Below are 21,038 nucleotides of genomic sequence, written 5' to 3' on the forward strand. Positions count from 1 at the left end.
GTTCACATGGCTCCTGGGATTCAGCTTTGGATTTGGCCTGGTCTCTCCATGTAGGTCGCCTGAGGACGTATGTTCACGCTCAGACAGGACGGGGTTAAAGGAGCAGCTGATTCGGGGACACTGGCTCACTCAGGCGGGGGGGAGGGAGGGGCACGGATGCAGGGTGAGCCTGTGGCTGCAGAGGCCAGTGTGACATTGCACCAGCCTGAGGCGCGCCGTGCGTTCGCCCAGGGAAGTTGTCCCTGGATCATGGAACCCTGGCAGTGGCGGGCTGCACAGGCTCCCAGGAGAGGAGGTGTGGATAGTTACCTGTGCTCGCTCACAGGCTTCTTGGTGGCTGCAACAGCAGCCTTAGTGTCTCATGCCTGTCTCTGGAGCTCGTTTAGGTGGTGCTTTGAATCCCCTCTCCTCGTGCACCCCAAAACAATGCTCTCTTGCCTGTTAGGCAGCTCCTGACCTTTGCCCAGCCTCCCTCCCGGCTAGCTGTGGCGCACTAGCCCCCTTCAGGCTGTGTTCACACAGCCAACTGCAGTCCTCTCCCTGGGATCCGACCTCTGAAGCCCGAGCCTCAGCTCCCAGCCCCTGGCCGCCACCGGCGGGTGAGCAGACAAGCTTCTCGGGCAGGTGAGCGCTGGACAGCACTGATCCTCTATGCGGGAACCTCTCCGTTTTGCCCTCTGCACCCCTGTTGCTGCGCTCTCCTCCATGGCTCCAAAGCTTCCCCCCTGCCACCCCCTGTCTCTGTCAGTAAAGGGGCTTCCTAGTGTATGGAAACTTTTCCTCCTTCACAGCTCCCTCCCAGAGGTGCAGGTCCCATCCCTGTTCTTTTCTCTGTTTTTTCTTCTTCTTTTACACTACCCAGGTACTTGGGGAGTTTCATGACTGTTGGGAAGTCTGAGGTCTTCTGCCAGCATTCAGTAGGTGTTCTGCAGGAGTTGTTCCACATGTAGATGTATTTCTGATGTGTTTGTGGGGAGGAAGGTGATCTCCACGTCTTACTCCTCTGCCATCTTGAAGGTCTCCCCTATTTATGTGTTCTAACTTTGACAGTGTTTTAATTTTTGATAGAAATAGTTTACTTTGTGATGGTCTTTGGTACAGTACAGTCTCTTCTGAACATTCTGCATGTGTGCATGTTAATTTGCTGTAATTTCCATGTCCACTGATTTGGTGCCCACATCTATTCTGTCTGCCAATCTGCTCCTGTTGCCACCTCCACACCAGAACACAGGAGGGCCACAGTCCCAGTAGAGGTGGGCATTTCACTAATGCTCACTAGGTGGTAGCAGAAGGAGTAGTCACAGGAGGTGGGGGCTGGAAAAAAGAGCGTTGAGACAGCAGATTGGAAAATACTACCATGGGCTTTCACTCAGTGAGATCTACCATGTGAATCATGTTACAGTTACATGCCAGGACATTTTATGTGTAATTACCTTTTCTATAGAGAAAGGGGGAAAAACCTAATAACAATAATAATATTGGGTTTGCCAAAAGGTTTGTTTGTTTGTTTTCCATAAGATGGCTTTAGTAGCACTTAGTTGTCTTTAACTTCATTCAAAAAAATTTTGTTTGGGACTTCCCTGGTGATACAGTGGTTAAGAATCCACCTGCCAATGCAGGGGACACGGGTTCGATCCCTGATCCAGGAAGATCCCACATGCCGTGGAGCAACTAAGCCCCTGAGCCACAATTACTGAGCCTGCACTCTAGAGCCCGCGAGCTACAACTACTGAGCCCACGTGCCACAACTACTGAAGCCTGCACACCTAGAGCCCATGCTGCACAACAAGAGAAGCCACCTCAATAAGCTCGCCTAGCGAAATGAAGAGTAGCCCCTGCTTGCCGCAATGAGAGAAAGCCCCTGCGCAGCAATGAAGACCCAATGTAGCCAAAAATAAAATTTAAAACTTTAAAAAAACAATTTTGTTAGATTGTATGTGACAGCTGTCATATCAGCGTGCATTTTAAAAAAGACTTATCAAAATCGGTGAATTTTTGTGTAGCCATTTTAATATTGAAGATGGAAGGGAAAAAAGCAACATTTTCAGCATATCATGCCTTATTATTTCAAGAAAGGTAAAAAAGCAACCGAAATGCAAAATAACAGATTTGTGTAGTGTATGGAGAAGGTGCTGTGACTGATCAAAAGTGTCAGTAATGGTTTGAGAAGTTTCATGCAGGAGATTTCTTGCTGGACGATGCTCCATGGTCGGGTAGACCAGTTGAAGTTGATAGCGATCAAATTCAAACAATAATTGAGAACAATCAACGTTATACCATGCAGGTGATAGCCGACATACTCAAAATATCCAAATCAAGTGCTGAAAATCATTTGCAACAGCTTGGTTATGTTCATCGCTTTGACATTTGGGTTCCACATTAGTTAAGCAAAAAAAACCCTTTTGACCATATTTGCACATGCGATTCTCTACTTAAATGTAATGAAAAGATCCCGTTTTCAAAACAAATTGTGACAGGTGATGAAAAGTGGACACTGTACAATAATGTGGAACGGAAGAGATCGTGGGGCAAGTGAAATGAACCACCATCAACCACACCAAAGGCCGGTCTTCATCCAAAGAAGGTGATGTTGTGTATATGGTGGGATTGGAAGGGAGTCCCCTATTATGAGCTCCTTCCGGAAAACCAAACAATTAATTCCAACAACTACTGCTCCCAGTTAGACGAACTGAAAACACCACAAAAAGCGTCCGGAATTGGTCAACAGAAAATGCAGGAGACAAGGTTCAAGATGGCGGAAGAGTAAGACGCGGAGATCACCTTCCTCCCCACAAATACATCAGAAATACATCTACACGTGGAACAACTCCTACAGAACACCTACTGAACGCTGGCAGAAGACAGAGCTCCCAAAAGTCAAGAAACTCCCCACGTACCTGGGTAGGGCAAAAGAAAAAACAGAGACAAAAGAATAGGGACAGGACCCACACCTCTGGGAGGGAGCCGTGAAGGCGGAAAGGTTTCCACACACTAGGAAGCCCCTTCACGGGCGGAGACTGCGGGTGGCGTAAGGGGAAGCTTCGAAGCAACGGAGGAGAGCACAGCAACCGGGGTGCGGAGGGCAAAGCGGAGAGATTCCCGCACAGAGGATCAGGGCCGACCGGCACTCACCAGCCCGAGAGGCTTGTCTGCTCACCCACCGGGGCGAGCAGGGCTGGGAGCTGAGGCTTGGGCTTCGGTCGGAGCGCAGGGAGAGGACTGGGGTTGGCGGCATGAACACAGCCTGAAGGGGTTAGTGCGCCACGGCTAGCCGAAAGGGAGTCCGGGGAAAAGTCTGGACCTGCTGAAGAGGCAAGAGACTTTTTCTTGCCTCTTTGTTTCTTGGTGCGCGAGGAGAGGGGATTAAGAGTGCTGCTTAAAGGAGCTCCAGAGACGGGCGCGAGCCGCAGCTATCAGCGTGGATCCCAGAGACATTCCATCCAAAAACAAGAGATTACACTTTCTTCTCAAGTGCTCATGGAACATTCTCCAGGATAGATCATATTTTGGGTCACAAATCAAGCCTTGGTAAATTTAAGAAAATTGAAATCGTATCAGGTATCTTTTCTGACCACAGCGCTATGAGACTACATATCAATTACAGGAAAAAATCTGTAAAAAACACAAACACATGGAGGCTAAACAATACACTACTTAATAACCAAGAGATCACTGAAGAAATCAAAGAGGAAATCAAAAAATGCCTAGAAACAAATGACAATGAAAACACGACGACCAAAAACCTATGGGATGAAGCAAAAGCAGTTCTCAGAGGGAAGTTTATAGCAATACAATCCTACCTAGAGAAACAAGAAACATCTCAAATAAACAACCTAACCTTACACCTAAAGCAATTAGAGAAAGAAGAACAAAAAAGCCCCAAACTTAGCAGAGGAAAGAAATCATAAAGATCAGATCAGAAATAAATGAAAAAGAAATAAAGGAAAAGACAGCAAAGATCAATAAAACTAAAAGCTGGTTCTTTTGAGAAGATAAACAAAATTGATAAACCATTAGCCAGACTTATCAAGAAAAAAGGAAGACTCAAATCAATAGAATTAGAAATGAAAAAGGAGAGGTAACAACTGACACTGCAGAAATACAAAGGATCATGAGAGATTACTACAAGCAACTATATGCCAATAAAATGGACAACCTGGAAGAAATGGACAAATTCTTAGAAATGCACAGCCTTCCAAGACTGAGCCAGGAAGAAATAGAAAATATGAACAGACCAAATACAAGCACTGAAATTGAAACTGTCATTAAAAATCTTCCAACAAACAAAAGTCCAGGACCAGATGACTTCACAGGAAAGTTCTATCAAACATTTAGAGAAGAGCTAACACCTATCCTTCTCAAACTCCTCCAAAATATAGCAGAGGGAGGAACACTCCCCAACTCATTCTACGAGGTCACCATCACCCTGATATCAAAACCAGACAAAGATGTCACAAAGAAAGAAAACTACAGTCCAATATCACTGATGAACATAGATGCAAAAATCCTCAACAAAATACTAACAAACAGAATCCAACAGCACATTAAAAGGATCATTCACTATGATCAAGTGGGCTTTATACCAGGAATGCAAGGCTTCTTCAATATACGCAAATCAATCAACGTGATACACCATATTAACAAATTGAAGGAGAAAAGCCATATGATCATCTCAATATATGCAGAGAAAGTTTTCAACAAAATTCAACACCCGTTTATGATAAAAATCCTCCAGAAAGTAGGCAGAGAGGGAACTTTCCTCAACATAATAATAATATTAATAATAATAATTTGAATCTTATAGTAACCCTGTGAAGTAGGCATAAAAGGCATTGTTATTATTCACTCCACCTCACCTCTGAGAATGAGATGACTGAGGTTCAGAAAAGTTAAATGGTTTACTAAAATTTACAAAGCTAAGAATGTGGTATCATCGTCATCATTGTCGTAGCAGCTACCATTTGTCTCATACTTATTATATGCCAGGCGCTGCTTTATGTGGATAGTTCTTTTAACTTAAGATAGCATTTTGCTGAGACAAAAATAACCAAAGGTGTGCTCCATTTTCACTGTATAAAACTGCCGTTTGTAACAGTGAATGTCAGACATTCAAAAGCAGCTCTGCAGTCTATTTGATATGAGAAAGCCGAATATCAGATTTACATTTCCTGAAAGCAACGGTTCCTATGGCCTCTTACCTCATAGTTAAACCTACTTTAAAAAGACTTTTGAGAAAAACATTTATTTAAATTTGTTGTTCTGTCCAAATTCTTTCATTCATCTTTCAGTTGAGTTGACGAATCTCATGATTTCGTGCAGAATTTGTAGACAAAAATGGAACAAATACATGTTCCCATTTAAGGTTGCCTTTGTCCTTTAACATAAAGCAGTAATTCAGGCACTAACATGAAAATAGTTCAATTATGCAAAGAGGCCCAAAGGAAAACTTTACGGTTGATTTTCTGAAGGTTTGCTCTCTCTGCTGTGAGTAGGTTATTCCACCTAAAAATACATTGGAACTACTCATATAATTTCAGGATGAAGAGATAACTTTATACTCTTCCTTTGGATCTTGGTGTGTTAAAACATTATAATATATAAAAACAGAGATACTTTACTTCACCAAGCACCAGCTCGAAATGTTTAATTTCAACATCTTGTTCACTTATTGCAGAAGTCAGCACATCTGTAGCAATCATGTCACCACTCTCTCAATCCTGGGGGGACATTGCTAATTGTGAGAAACATGTGCTTCCGCTAAATCAGGACTCAAAGCAGCCTCCAAGCTTGTACTCTAGCCAATACTAATCAACCCCAGTTGGCACCTACAAAGAAACCTAAATCTGAATAAGATCAGCTATTGTATTGAAGTCCACATCCTGGTTGAGATATTGTATTACAGTTTTGTGGGATATTACCGCTGGGGAAAACAGAGTGAAGGGTACTCCAGAGCTATTTTTACTGACAAAACAAGGTTTTTCCCTACACCAACCAATTCTCCTACACCAGCTGGATGTCATGCAATTCAATTCAATTCTGACACTCTTACCTGAAGTTAGCATCAGATCCCACAAATGAAGGGCTCAGTTTCATAAGTTCAACCCACTACAGAAACCAATCACAAGTCCCAGGACTCCCATAAGTTCTGGCTGAACAACTCTAAGTCAGGGGTTCCCACGACCCTCTCCTCAGGTTCGATTATTTGTTAGAACTGCTCACAGAACTTAGGCACCATACTTACTGGTTTATTATAAAGGATAGAACTCAGATGCAGCCAAATAGAAGAAATGCATAAGGCAAGGTACGGGAACGGGGTGAAGGGAGCTTCCATGACCTTTCTGGGTGTACCACCCTCCCAGTACCTCGATTTTTCACTAACTTCTGTGAACCCTGTGATTTACTGGTATTTATGGAGTTTCCATTATGTAGGAATGATTAAGTCATTAGCCATTGGTGATTAGCTCAATCTTCAGCCTCTCTCTCGTCTCTTGAGATTTGCAGCGCTCTAATCATGCCTTGGTCTTTCTTGTGACCAGCATCGATCTGAAGCTATCCAGGAGCCCCCAGCCCCCAGCCATCTCATCAGCGTACAGAACACACACAACTCACTGGGAAGATCCAAAGGCGTTAGAAGCTGTGTGCCAGAAATCGGGGACAGAGTCCATGTACTATTTCTTACTATCGCAGACACACGAGATCTCTGTTTTATTTCTTACAACTGCATATGAATCGACACTTACCTCAAAACAAAAAGATGACTTTAAGAAATCTATTTGTCACTTGGGATTTGCAATACTTTCAAAGAGAATCTCTCTAATGTGATAACAGAATGACCATTTTAATTAAATCAGACAGTTGTAGAGCAGGCAAGGCACTAGCTCGTCTAGTTCAGCTCCTTTACTGCAGAATGAAGAAATGGAGGCCAAGGGAAATTAAATGACTGTTGCTGTGATGCCAGAATCTGTTTGTACACGTAATACCTTAAGTGGAAAGAAGAAGGAAACTGACCTTTGTTAGGTGATTATTTTGTGGCAGACACTGTGCTAAAGAAGTTTATATACATGATCCCGTTTTACTTCCCAAGAATTCTTGTAGGTATTATTTCCATTTTACAACTGAGGAAATTGAAGCTTGTCATAAGTCATAAAATTAGCAAGGGATGGGGCCTGGATTCAAACTCCTTGTGAATCTAGAGCAGTCAGTTTTCTGCTACACATTTTAAAACTTTCCCTACTAGAATCCATTATAAAAAATAAATATTACGTTGTAACCCAAATACACATACAAACTGAATCGTTTTTTTTTTTTCAAATACCCTTACTATGTATGATGCTCTGTTCTATTCTTTCATGAAAAATACACTAAAATTGATTTTATGATCCATTAATGGGGGTTGCGACCTACAGTTTGAAAAACACAGCATGTTATTTTCCCTTTCCTGTGACCATTCCATAAATATTGTGGAAGAATCTTTCTTTTCCACGCTAACCAACAGTCCTCTTTTTAGCTTTGCTCAGATCTTACGAGCCAAAATTAAAGGGGAAGTTGTCTTAGTTAGTCTTTGCTCATTTAAATTTATAATAGCTCGTGCAAAACATCATAGCATAATTCTTCCTGTGGCTTTAGGCATTTTACCACCCACATCCCGTACTTCTCTCTCTCTCTCTTTCTCTCTCTCTCTCTCTCTCTCTCTTTCTCTCTCTCTCTCTCTTTCTTCCTGGCTACGTCCCTGTGAGGGAGCAGATAGACCCATTCAAATTGAACCCTGTCATTTTCTGAACTGATAGGTGGTTTGTTGTTTGAGGAGACTCCAAGGCTATGTCTATAAGAGGCAAATGTAGGCAAGTTATCCACTGATTTACATTTGGCTTAAAACCTTCTCTGAGCGGGTGTGTTGGGTGGTAGTAGTGGTGGAGTTGGCCTACGTATCATTTACCCTGGCACTCCTCCATAGGGCAGGGTGTGCTTGGGTGACCTGGCATTCCCAGCTCATTTCCCGGTGGATGCCATGATGTACCTACTGGGGACACCTATATCACCCATTTACAACCCTTCCTTGGGTAATGATATATCAGGGCCTTCAGTTTCCTGGCCCATGTGGGATTACTCTGAGAGCCCAGAAATGCCATAGGTCTGTCAGTGGTTGTGTTAGATTTTGATAACTGCTGGAACTGATTTAGCCTCCTGGGTGTCAGGGACTGAGTTAAACACGTCACACACATATCTTGTTGAATCCTCAGAGCAGTTCTGTGATGAGGATATTATTACATCATTTCATATTAGCCAAAAGGCTAGGTAGGTAGGTGGCTTTCGCTCAGTAAGCACTTAAAGGGCAGAGAAGGGTTGCATTAGAAAACGTAATGGGAAAGGAAGCTGTAGAGATGATATTTATACACAGACACACACACACACACACACACACACACACACACACACACACACACACATCAAAAACCAAGTTTTGAGGCGTTTTGGTGTCCAAGTTAAGCCTGTCCTGCTTTCATCCTTTTCTGGCCTTGATCATCTGGGCTCTGTCATCATCTGTTTCAGCCAGCGCGATGACAATTTAAATCCTAGAATCTGCTATGCTTGGCTCTTCTCATTTAGAAAAGAAGATTGAAATTGGCTCTTAGATCTGAGCTTACTTTTCAGTCACAGGCAGACTAAACCTTCAGGTGGAAGATAGTTCAGTTTTCCTGTTGGCAGTGGTTCTCGAATACCAGTGCACACAGGAATAAACTAAGAAACATCTTAAAATGCAGATTTCTGAGCTCCGCTTAGTTAGATTTTGATTCAATAGGTCAGAGGTGGCTCCTTGAGATCTGTATTTTAAACAAATTTAGATTTAACAGTGTGAATCGAGGTGATTCAGAGTCAAGTGACCTAGGAGCCACGTTACGAAAAATGTTAATCCGAGGTCTTATGAGATGTATGCAGGAGTAATCCACACTGTGGGCTTGCTTCCTTGTTAGTCCCGTCTTCAAAATTGTCTTAGGGAGGACCTCAAATATTCTGCTAAAGACAATAACTATAATATACATATAATATTTACTAATATTATATTTATTCATAACAACCATGGATAGAGAGTTAAACAGTGCTTCCAAGCTACCTAGAAGTGTTCTCAGCCATATCTAATCAACCAGGATACAGGTCCCCTGCAGAAATGTGGGGTTCTCCAGTATCAAGGCTGGAGAATCTTCTCTGTCTGTGCAGAGACTATTCGTGCTCTTTCATATCCACATGTTCCTCCACATTTCCCAGCTTCCCTAGGAGTTGGTTTGGCCCTGTGACTGGGTCCTGGCCAATGGAATGTGGACAAAAGTAAAGAACCATTTCCAGGCCTGATTCCTAAAATACCCAGCATAGTCTTTCACTCTCTTTTTCTTTCCTCCCCCAACTTCAGATAGGTAATGCCAGGGTGAGATTGAAGCTGCAAGATGATAGAAAAATAAGATGGAAACAGCCTGGGCTCCTGGGTCATTGTCTACAGGAGAGCTACTTTGAATTGTGACACAAGCAACAGTAAGCCTCTATTGTACTAAGCCCCCACATTTGGGGCTAATTTATTTTAGCAGCACAGTCTATCCTCTCCTAACACTGCTGTTATCAACAACTGATTAGCAGTCATGATGGAAATATTTCCTTTACTATGGCAGAACAGACTAATTTGAACTGAACTCCCCATTGTACCAATAACCTAGCAGAACAAAGCCTGGGCAATCTTACCATTGCCCCTTCAAACCAATAGCCCACACAGAACTATTCCAACCAAATATTTGCTGAAAAGTATAAAAGTTAGTCCTGTTTAGCATGCAAGGAATAGCTACCCACTTTTTCTTTTTTCTTTTTTTTGATAGATAAGAAGTGGATTTATTTAGAGAGAAACACAGACAGAGTGTGGGCCATCTCAGAAGGTGAGAAAGGTACCAGGGTATGGGGTTGTCAGTTTTCATAGGGGTGGGTAATTTCATAGGCTAATGAGTGGGAGGAGTATTCCAGCTACTTTCGGGAACGGGGTGGGGGGGGTGGATTTCCAGGAATTGGGCCACCGCCCACTTTTTGATCCTTCTGGTCGGCCTTGGAACTGTCATGGCGCCTGTGGGTGTGACATTTAGCTTGCTGATGTGTTACAGTGAGGTATACTGAGGCTCCTCAAGGTCTAGCGGAAGTCGACTTGTCCACCATCTTGGACCCATTTGGTTCCAATCAGTTTATGTCATGTCCTTGGGCTATGTCATTCTTTCAAAGGCTATGCCCTGCCTCCTTTCCCCCAGTTTCATTCCCCTCTCAGAGATTTTACTCCCATATTCTTATGGGAAGCAAAAGGGCAATAGTCCGTCTTCTGTAACTGCTTCAAGGCTGAGTAGGGACATCGACTCTGCCTGTCAGGGAGTAAAAACCTCTGGATGCCTGACCTAGGGGCCCCAAGGGCAGGACAGCTTCTTGTTTTGAGTTGTTATGGGTGGAATCCTTGCATGGTCATCATCTTGATGTGGAACTTGTTGTAACTGCTTCCACAGCCTTTCTATGAATCTCCTTGATGATGAAGTGCTTTTTGTAAGAGCATAGAGTACAAGAATAACTATAAATGACAGAAGACTTAAAAGGCATAGTTAAACGTCTGATTACAGTGTAATCAATAAACAAACTTGGTTACAATTTCTGGCCCTATGCCTCAAACTTGATCACAAACCAACCTTTTCTTTACTGCTTCATCAACAGAAAATTATGAACTCCCTCAAATCTCAGAAAGAAATGGTGTCCATGAATTAAATGGTTCTTACAATCAACAGCTGCTACATAATCTATGGCAAAATAGAAACTAACACGGCATCTGAAAAGATGAAAAATAATGAAAACCTAAGAAGGTACTGCTACCACTCATCAAATTTCTTAAGAATGCGATCACTTAACTTGGCCCATTATCTTTCCCATAAATGTTGAATATTGACTTTATTTACTAAGCTGAGAAAAATTGGTTTTCTTTCTGTGTGTGCTGCAGCAGTGTTTTCCAGATGCCCGTCATGACCTCTCAGTGGGTTATAAATCAATTCGGGGAGTTGAAACAATTATAAGCAGCATTATAAAAGAAACATAAGAGACATTATCGAAGTGTGTCACAAATAGTAAGGGTAAGTATTATATTTTATGAAAGTTGTTTCTGATGAAGCACACACACGCAATTCTTGTTATCAAGGTAGTTATGCTTTACTTAGTTGCCTTGAGCAGTGAATTAGCAAATACTGAATCATTGCTCCTAGAAGACATGCAGGGTTAGGTTCCTGTGAATCTCTGGTCACAACATTTTCATCCACTGATCAATACATAACCTTGTTTTATGTGTGTTTCTGTTTAAAGACACCTTATTAATAAACACGTTTTATTTATTCATTGACATTAAACTCACGGCCAACAGCACTATAACTTATGCCTTAACAAAGCTCATCTAACATGTATTTCCTCCATATGACACATCACAGCCTTTCTTGCACTCTGGAACACTAGATAGCACTTCAGCACTATGCTTGGGAGCCATTTTAGGCAATGAAATCACCAACAAAAAGCACAAAATACAAAAATGTGGCACTAAATAGACCAAAAAGGACATGCTTACAGTATGAGAGTTGAAATTAGAAGGCTGTTACCTTGTTTGACCTCAGCTAGGAATTTGCATATAAGGCAACTCAATTTTTTTGATGCTCTGTGCAAGCACATGTCGATTGGCCATAAAATGACTGTAAATATTGATTTTGGGGTTACAAATAAACAATAAGGACAGAAAACATATCAGTGGTTGCTAGTTGCTTTTTTTTTTCCAACTATTTCTTTTAGATCTATCCATGTTGATATACAGAGTTCTAGTTCATTCCTTTTTAACTGCTACATAGTTATTCCATCATATAAATATATCATTCTTCATTTATCTGGTCCCCTACTGATGGACGTTTAGGTTGTTGCATTTTTTGCTAACACAACAAACAGCAAAATGAATATCATTGTGTGTATTTTTCAAAATGAAAAAAAAAATTTTAATTTAAGTATAGCTGATTTCAAAATGAAAGATTTAAAAATCTACTCTTTAGTAACTTTCAAATATGCAATACAGTATTACTAACTATAGTCACCATGCTGAACATTACATCCCCATGACTTATTTATTTTATAACTGGAAGTTTGTACATTTTGACCCCCTTCACTGTTTTCAGTTATATCCCACTCCTTGCCTCTGGCAACCAACAATCTATTCTCTGTATCTATGAGCATGATTTTGTTCATTTGTTTCTGTTGCTGTTTTTTAAAATTCACATATAAATGAGATCATATGAAATTTGTCTTTCCCTGTATGACTTACTTCACTTAGCATGATGCCTTCAAGGTCCACCCATGTTGTCGCAGATGGCAAAATTTCCTTATTTTTTATGGCTGAACAATATTTCAATGTGTGTGTATGTATATGTGTATGTATATATATATATATATACACACATATATATGTGTGTGTATATATATATATATATATATATACACACATATATATGTATATATATTTAGTTTTCTTTATCCATTAATCCATCAATGGACACTTAGGTCATTTCCATATCTTAGCTAAATAATGCTGCAAAGAACTTGGGAATGCTTACTTTTTTTTTTTTTTTTTGCGGTACGCAGGCCTCACTGTTGTGGCCTCTCCCGTTGCGGAGCACAGGCTCCGGATGCGCAGGCTCAGCGGCCATGGCTCACGGGCCCAGCCGCTCCGCGGCATGTGGGATCCTCCCGGACCGGGGCACAAACCCGTGTCCCCTGCATCGGCAGGCGGACTCTCAACCACTGCGCCACCAGGTAAGCCCTGCTTACATTTTTTGAGTTAGCATTTTAGTTTTCTTCTAATAAATACCCAGAAGTGGAATTGTTGGATCATATGATAGTTTTATTTTTAATTTTTTGAGGAACCTCCATACTGTTTCCCATAGTGGTTGCACCAGTTTACATTTTCACCAACAGTGCACAAGTGTTCCCTTTTCTCCACATCTTTGCCAACATTTGTTATTTCTTGTCTTTTTGATAAAAACCATTCTAACAGGTGTAAGGTGATATCTTATGTGGTTTTGATTTCCATTTCTCCGATGATTAGTGATGTTAAGTATCTTTTCATGTACCTGTTGGTCATCTGTATGTCTTCTTTGGAAAAACGTCTATTCAGATCTTCTGCTCATTTTATTAAAAAAAAAAAACTGGATTTCCCTGGTGGTCCATTGGTTAAGACTCTGTGCTTCCACTGGGGGCGGGGGGGGGGGCGGGGCATGAGTTCAATCCCTGGTCAGGGAAGTTCTGCATGACACGTGGTGCAGCCAAAAAGAAAAAAATTATTGAAGTGTAGTTGATTTACAATGTTCTGTTAATTTCTGCTGTACAGCAAACTGACTCAGTTATATATATATATATATATTTAATATTCTTTTGCATTATGGTTTATCACAGGATATTGAATACAGTTCCCTGTGCTCTGCAGTAGAACTTTGTAGTTTATCCATCCCATATACACTAGTTTGCATCTGCTGACCACACGCTCCCAGTCCTCACCCCACCACCCCCGACCATGGCAACAACGTCTGTTCTCTATGTCTGTGAGTCTCTTTCTGTTTCATAGATATGGTCATTTGTGTTGTATTTTAGATTTCCACATACAAGTGATATAATATGTATTTATCTTTCTCTATCTGACTTTGCTTAGTATGATAATCTCTAGGTCCACCCATTTTCCTACAAATGGCATTATTTCATTCTTTTTCATGGCTAAATAATATTCCATTGTGTGTGTGTGAGTATATATATATATATATAATATATACCACATCTTCTTTATCCATCCATCTGTTGATGGACATTTAGGTTGTTTCCATGTCTTGGCTATTGTAAATAGTGCTGCTATGAACATAGGGGTGCAAATATCTGCCCATTTTTAAATCAGATTGTTGTTTGCTCCTGAGCTGTATAAGTTCTTTATATATTTTCAGTATTAACCCCTTACAAGATGTATGATTTGCAAATGTTTTCTCCCATTCAGTAGCTGCCTTTTCAGTTTGTTGCTGGTCTCCTTTCCTGTACAGAAGCTTTTAAGTTTGATTTAATTTAACTTGTTTATCTTTACTTTTCTTACCTTTGTTTTTGGTGTCAGATTAAAAAAATCATCACCAAGACTGATATCAAGGAGTTTGCCATCTGTGTTTTCTTCTAGTAGTTTTATAGTTTCAGGTCTTACATTCAAGTCTTCAATCCATTTTGAGTTAATTTTTATGTATGGTGTAAGGTAGTGGTCCAGTTTCATTCTTTTCCATGTGGCTATCCATTTTCCTGACACTTTTTATTGAGATACTGTCCTTTCCCTACTGCTTATTTTTGGTTCCTTTGTTGTAAGTTATTTGACCTTATGTGCATGGGTTTATTTCTGGCCTCTCTCTCTGTACCATTGATCTATGTGTCTGTTTTGATGCCAATACCAAGTTGTTTTGATTACAGTAGCTTTGTTTTATAGATTGCAGTCAGAAAGTGTGATGTCTCTAGCTTTGTTGTTTTTCAAGATTGCTTTGGTTATTTGGGATCTTTTGCTGTTCCATAGAAATTTTAGGATTGTTTTTTCTGTTTCTGTGGAAAATGCTATTAGAATTTTTATGGAGATTGCATGGAATCTGTAGATTGCTTTGGGCAGGATGGACATTTTAACAATATTAATTCTTCCAATCCATGAGCACAAAATATTTTTCCATTTATTTGTGTCTTCTTCAATTTCTTCTGTTAATGTCTTATAGTTTTCAGTGTAAAGGTCTTTCCCCTCCTTGGTTAAATTTATTCCTAGATATTTTATTCTTTCTGATGCAATTATAAGTGGGATTGTTTTCTTAATTTCTCCTTCTGGCAGTTCTCACAAAAATCTTTTAATTGCTCAGTTTGAACAATATAAATGCTGAAGTAGGACAAAAATTTCATAATGACTTCAATGTCAGTAGAAAGGACATTAGATGACGTTTGAACAGCATTTGCAGAATATGGCAGGATAGCCAACACCTTACATTCATGTTTTGCTTCAACTTTGACTAAACATTGTCTGCACTTTCATGCAAATATCTAGCAGAATTTGTATTCATGGTTTTGCCACCAAAAGCAGTACAGTTTTCTCATTAACTCCTAACACAATAATAGAACCTTTCTGAAGTCTCATCTGGAAGAGATTTTACTCACAATAGCCTTATAAGTAACACTTTTTCATGAGAAAAGTAATTGTACAAACAAAGGGAACATGTTTTCTGCATTATGGCTATTTGCATCTATAGCTATGTTGTAAAAAGATAAGGCATTAGATTTTCCATAAGCTCTGTAACAATAAGTGGAACTATTACATTTTTATTGTTGTAATAGATTTCACCCTGATAATTTATTTGTAATTTTGGGATCAGAAAATACTTCTGGTAGCAGCACATTCCAACAGTTATTTGAGATGAAGGCAGATGATATCCAGTGTGGAAAGCCATTACAGCTTCTGCTGTGATTATTTTATCTTCTTCATCTGAATGTCCCATAAAAATTTATTATTTTATCACATCTTTGGCAGTAGTTGAAGAAATTACATTTCTTCTATTTAGTTACTATTTTATACTGATTTATATCTGTCTTTCTACAATTTTTAAAACATTAAATCAACAATTGGGAATTGTACAGAGAATTTCCAAAGGACTTTTTCCTCATTTAATCAATGTTCACTGATCAGAAAATTTATTACAAAATTTATATTATGTTTTGGCATTTTGGGATTCAAATATACACAAATTAAAGGCCACACAGCAAGGAATGAAAATTGAATTTGATAACATCACTGTCGTGATGGTGTGTTTGTCATTCACAAGTAAGAACTCATAACTAGCTGTAAGCAGGGTTTGAACTGTTGAAAGAGTTGCAAACTTGTGAACTACTCAAGAACTGATGTAAAAAAGATGAACTTCCCCTTTGCACAAGGAAGAGCTGTACTCGTAGGGCACAGTATTACTGAGTTAATGTTTTGGGAAGTCTGGCTTTCAGGGATCGGTGGACTTTCAGAAAGTCCAGATGTGCTAGTGAGGCCACTGGAATGAGGCACTTACTGATTGGCTGTTGTCCTGAAACATGGGGTTGTCCCTGATTGGCAGACTTTCGGAAGCTTGGATGTCATTGATTTGCTAACTCGCAGAAGCTGTTACTGGAGTGAGGCTCTTGCTGATTGGGTGATTTTTCAGAACATGAGCACTGATCTATCCCTAATTAATGGTGGTTCCCTCCTTATGACTTGGGACTTTAGCCAAAGAACAGTCTTTTCTTTCCTTATGTATGAAAAATATGTATTTTAATTCTAAGTCCCTCCTTCTGGTTTTCCCTCAGCCAGACCTGCAGGAGAGGGCAACTCGCGTTGTACAGATGTGTGGAGGAATAATTTGGGGCTGGAGTTGCCATTTAAGAGACTTAAGCTCCAGTTACTGTGGTGGAAAAATAGCACCAACTTTTCATAAGTATTGAGAAGAGCTGAATATAGGACACTTAGGTAGACCCGACCAAGTCAATACAGGAAGCAGGAAAGGTCATTTAAATACAGGACACGTCCTGTGCATTCAGGAGGACACGCAACCGACCCCAACCGCATCTCTGGCCCTGTTCCTCTCCTTCCAGGGTCTCGAGGGTTCTCAAAGGGGTGGGGCCCAAGTTGAAGCTGGATGGTTTCAGAAGTCCCATGCCACATTAAAGAGACACTGAGAAGTTTAAGTCGAGTAGTAACATGATTAGATTTGCATTTTAGAAAGATTATGCCAGCATCTGGGTGATAGATTCAGGGGTAGGGCCCAGAGACTGGAACCAGGCATGCCTGTTAAGAGGTTCAGCACTCAGGACAAGGAAAATTAATAATTTACTTATAATATTTCATAAATAACTGTTAAAGTTTAAAATTTTATTTTATTAATTTATTTTTAATTTAAAAGACATCATTTTACCAATAATCTTAGGAAAGTTTGGGCAGTGACAAGGAAGGGACTCAAACTTGGCAAAGAACCATGAAATTCATAATAGCTCCCCCTATTAGGAGTCATGTGTGTGCTGGGTAAGGAGTGGTTTTGCATACATTACCTTCACTGTGTCATTATGAAGGAGGCAATTAATTTAGTGCAGTGGCTAAGAGCCAGGTTCTGAGATCAGAATCATGGGGTTCAAATCTGGGTTCTGTCACTTATTGATCGTGCCACCTTAGGACTCACTTTCTTCATCCCTATGATGGAGATAACAGAGTTATCTTGTGTGATCATTTAAGGACTACATAAGATAATGGGCTTAGATTGCTGTGTACAGGGTGTATCTTGTTATAAATGCTAATATATAAATGTTATATAAATGTTAACTGTTATCATAACATAATTTTACAGATGAAAAAACTGAATCTTAGAAAGATTAGGTTACTTTTCCAAGGTCACATAGGAAAAGGCAGGGGTTTGACACAGATACATCTGACTTCAAAGCTTCCAATCTATATCATTACTCTCTACTAGCTCTAAATATCTGAGACACAGGTCTGGAGAAAATAAAATATGTGCCCATGAAAGAGGAAAACTTGAAGTTTTTTTTTTTTTCATAAGAAGAAAGGATTATGTGTTCTAGCAGTTGTTGTCTCAGTCATAATAAGACATTGGAAGCTAAGACAGGCCAACAGACATGTCTATTACTTGAGGTTCAGTTATAACGTCTTCTTTAATCAAGCTATCTCACACAACATTATGCCAACTAGAACCTTGGTGGAAATGGAATACGGAATCTGGAAGAAATGGTTACCACTTTTTAAAAGACTATGGTTGTTTTAAAAAAAACTTAATACAGTGTCTGTTTTTTTAAATTGCACTGACATTAATTCAATATCGGGCAGTGGAAGGTTTTTGCCATTTCAACTTCCATCAGTCAAAGATGTCCAGTAGGGATGTTATACATCTGGTCACACAGAGAACACCTACTCAAGTGGCTTCTGCTGTGAACTAGTTTGAGTCAACTTAAAATAATCTGAGTTGGAACATTCTCCCTGTGTCTCCGCTGCTATTGCTATTCTTGCCTTACTTTTGACGTTTGGCTCAGCTACTGTTTATCCAAATTTAAGGAAACAGGAAGACAGATAGTTCAAAGTCATGGTAATAGAGTAGCCTCTAGATTAAGAGTTTCATTCCAAACGCTTTCTTTAAGAACAGAATAACAATCCTAATTAAGGGTTTATAGATAGCTTTTTTAGTTACTAAATTGATGTAGACCTCTGAGCCCAGATCTTAAATTTTAGTTAATTGTTTGGTTTCCACAATAAATTGAAGTTTTTGTTTCCCTTTAGGTAGACCTTATTAAAACCGCAGTTTTCACTTCTCAATTTACAGAATTTGAAATGCGTTACTTTTTTTTCCCCCCTAACAGCTTCATTGAGGTGTCATTGACACACAATAAAGTGTACATATATAAAGGGTACAATTTGATGTTTTGACATATGTACACACCCATGAAACAATCACCACAATTAAGACAATCAGAAGTATCCATGAAAATTTCCTCATGCCCCCTTTAAAAATCCCTTCTTTCTACAGCCCCAGGGCATGAAGATATTGATCTATTTTCTTTCACTGTAGCTTAACATGTGTGGTAGGCAGAATTTTAAGACGATCCCCAATGACCCTCACTTTTGTACAATCCTCTCTCCTTTGAATGTGGAGAGAACGAGTAAATATGATGAAGTATCATTTCCATGATTGATCTCTGGTGGCCTTGGCCTACAGCGGCTTGAAGCAGGGTTTCAGATCCCAGCCAGAGATTGAGGTCAGGTCGCGGCGGTGAGAGCACCGAATCCTAGCCACTAGAACAGTGTTCAGTGACAAGGCCCTGGCCCTACGGCTTTGCAGAAAAAGAATTCCCACAAAGATGGAAAGTAGTGAAACAAGTAGAGTATTTATTAGGGAAAAAAGAAGTACAGTACGTGGGGATAGACACAAATGGGTGGGCTCAGAGAGAGAGTCGTGCCCTCGTGGCAGTTTGGATCACTTATATGGGGCATTTCTTCTGGGTTTCCTTTGGCCAATCATTTTGATTTGCCTGGTTCAAAGTCTGTATTTGGTATAGCTCAGGATTTTCCCATGTGTGCGTATGCAGCTCTTAGCCAAGATGAATTCTACCGAAGAGGCCTATGGGTAATGAGCATCAGTTGGCATCAGTTGGCATCACTCCGCTTTTGACCTCCAAGGAGCCTTTCTGCTCATGTGTAGTCGGGGAGGTCTCCTGATTTCAAGAATGAGGAATATGTGGTCTCTTATCTTCTATCTGGGCAGGGCCCAGCCTCCTCCATCATCCTGCTTTTATGAAGTTTCTGCTATTATGGAGTTTCTGTCCACAGTGGGGAAACTGTTCCGGCTGGGGCCCATCTATCTCCTGCCTCATGATGAAGTCCTGTTAATATGGCAAAAAGGATTTGGCCAATGTAATTAAGTGTACTAATCAGTTGACTTTAAGATAAAGAGATTATTTAGGTGAGGCTAAATGAGCCAAATAAGACTTCTAAAAGCAAAAGTACACTTGGTGACTTGTTAGGCAGCAAGAGAAAACTAATATAGATTTTGGTACATGGAAGTGGGGTGCTGCCATAAGAAATTCTTAAAATGTGGGTGTAGCATTGGAATCAGACAATGGGTAGAGGCTGGAAAACTGTTAGTAGAAATATAGATGTTAAAGACACTGCTGGCGAGGTCTCAGAAGGAAGTGAGCAAAGACATTACTGGAATATGGAGGAAGAGGATTCTTGTTATCCTCGTGACAGAAAGCTTGGCAGAATTTTGGCCTTCAGTTATGTGGAAAGCAGAATTTGTAAGCACGGAACTTGGATATCTAGCTAAGGAGATTTTTGAACAAAGTGTTGAAGCTTCTGCCTGGCTTCTTCTTGCTACTTATAACAAAATGCAAGAGGAGGGGCTTCCCTGGTGGCGCAGTGGTTGAGAGTCCGCCTGCCGATGCAGGGGACACGGGTTCGTGTCCTGGTCCGGGAAGATCCCACATGCCGCGGAGCGGCTGGGCCTGTGAGCCACGGCCGCTGAGCCTGCGCGTCTGGAGCCTGTGCTCCGCAACGGGAGAGGCCACAACAGTGAGAGGCCCGCGTACTGCAAATAAATAAATAAATAAATAAAAATAAACAAAATGCAAGAGGAGAGAAAATACATTGAGAGAAAAACTGTTAAAGAGAAAGGAACCAGGACCTGATGGTATTGAAAGGTCTCTGCCTATCCAAATGGCAAAAGATGTTAAAATTAAGTGATTTGCCATCAGGAGAGAATGATCTAGAAAAAGCTGAGGGTATGATGCTACAATCCTTTGCTGAAACCTGGGAAAGTTAACGAAAGATCAGAATTCTCATGTTAATTCAGGTTAACGGAAAAGGAAGGCAGGTTCAGTTCCCTAACCTCCACTAGTATCTGTTGTGTTGCTCCCAGAAGTGACTTAAGACTCCTTAAAATTTGATTAGGTCCTCTAAGCCACCCACGTAAACATGCTGTTTAGATAAGAACAAAGTGTTTGCTATGAAAACACAGCTTCAAGGCCAATCTCTTTCCATTCCTTCCACTCCCTTTCAACCTTACTACTTTCCCTGTAATAGTTCTATATATAAATCCTGGAGTTATCACTGTTGGGTAGTAGCAAGTTACTTGGTTCACATCCTTTGATATTATGACATTTTAAAAAATCGGAATATTTTGAACAAGTACATGGAGAGACTTAGACTGTCAAGGTTTTCAATTCTTAGATTGGAGAACTGGTTTAGGGGTTACCCGCATTACAGCATACGTCTGGGGTTCAAGTGAATGGTGAGTTCAGGTGCCAGAACTTGTGCTACAATTATGGTCTGGCTTTCTAGGTCGTCCTCCACGGCTAGCACAAATAACAGAGGTAACTGAGAGCTAGATTGACTGTAGGTATGCACTTTTGCACATCTAGCTACCTTACAATAAGTTTTA

General features: G+C 40.4%; 1 protein-coding gene across 2 annotated transcripts in view; it reads left to right on the plus strand.

The window, feature by feature from the left end:
- DSPP (dentin sialophosphoprotein) overlaps positions 1–21,038 on the plus strand; it is a 144,099-nt gene that overhangs the window by 111,856 nt on the left and 11,205 nt on the right. The window contains exons 6-10 of one of the 2 annotated variants that reach the window (XM_049709017.1): positions 9,407–9,525; positions 9,861–9,917; positions 10,726–10,871; positions 11,006–11,135; positions 12,673–12,843. The gene's annotated coding sequence lies outside the window, so the exon portion shown is untranslated. Of the gene's footprint in view, positions 1–9,406; positions 9,526–9,860; positions 9,918–10,725; positions 10,872–11,005; positions 11,136–12,645; positions 12,844–21,038 lie in introns of those variants that run through there. The other variant, XM_004266145.3, reaches the window with a different exon arrangement.

Source organism: Orcinus orca, chromosome 4 (genome assembly GCF_937001465.1).
Source record: "Orcinus orca chromosome 4, mOrcOrc1.1, whole genome shotgun sequence".
NCBI classification, from domain to species: Eukaryota; Metazoa; Chordata; class Mammalia; order Artiodactyla; family Delphinidae; genus Orcinus; species Orcinus orca.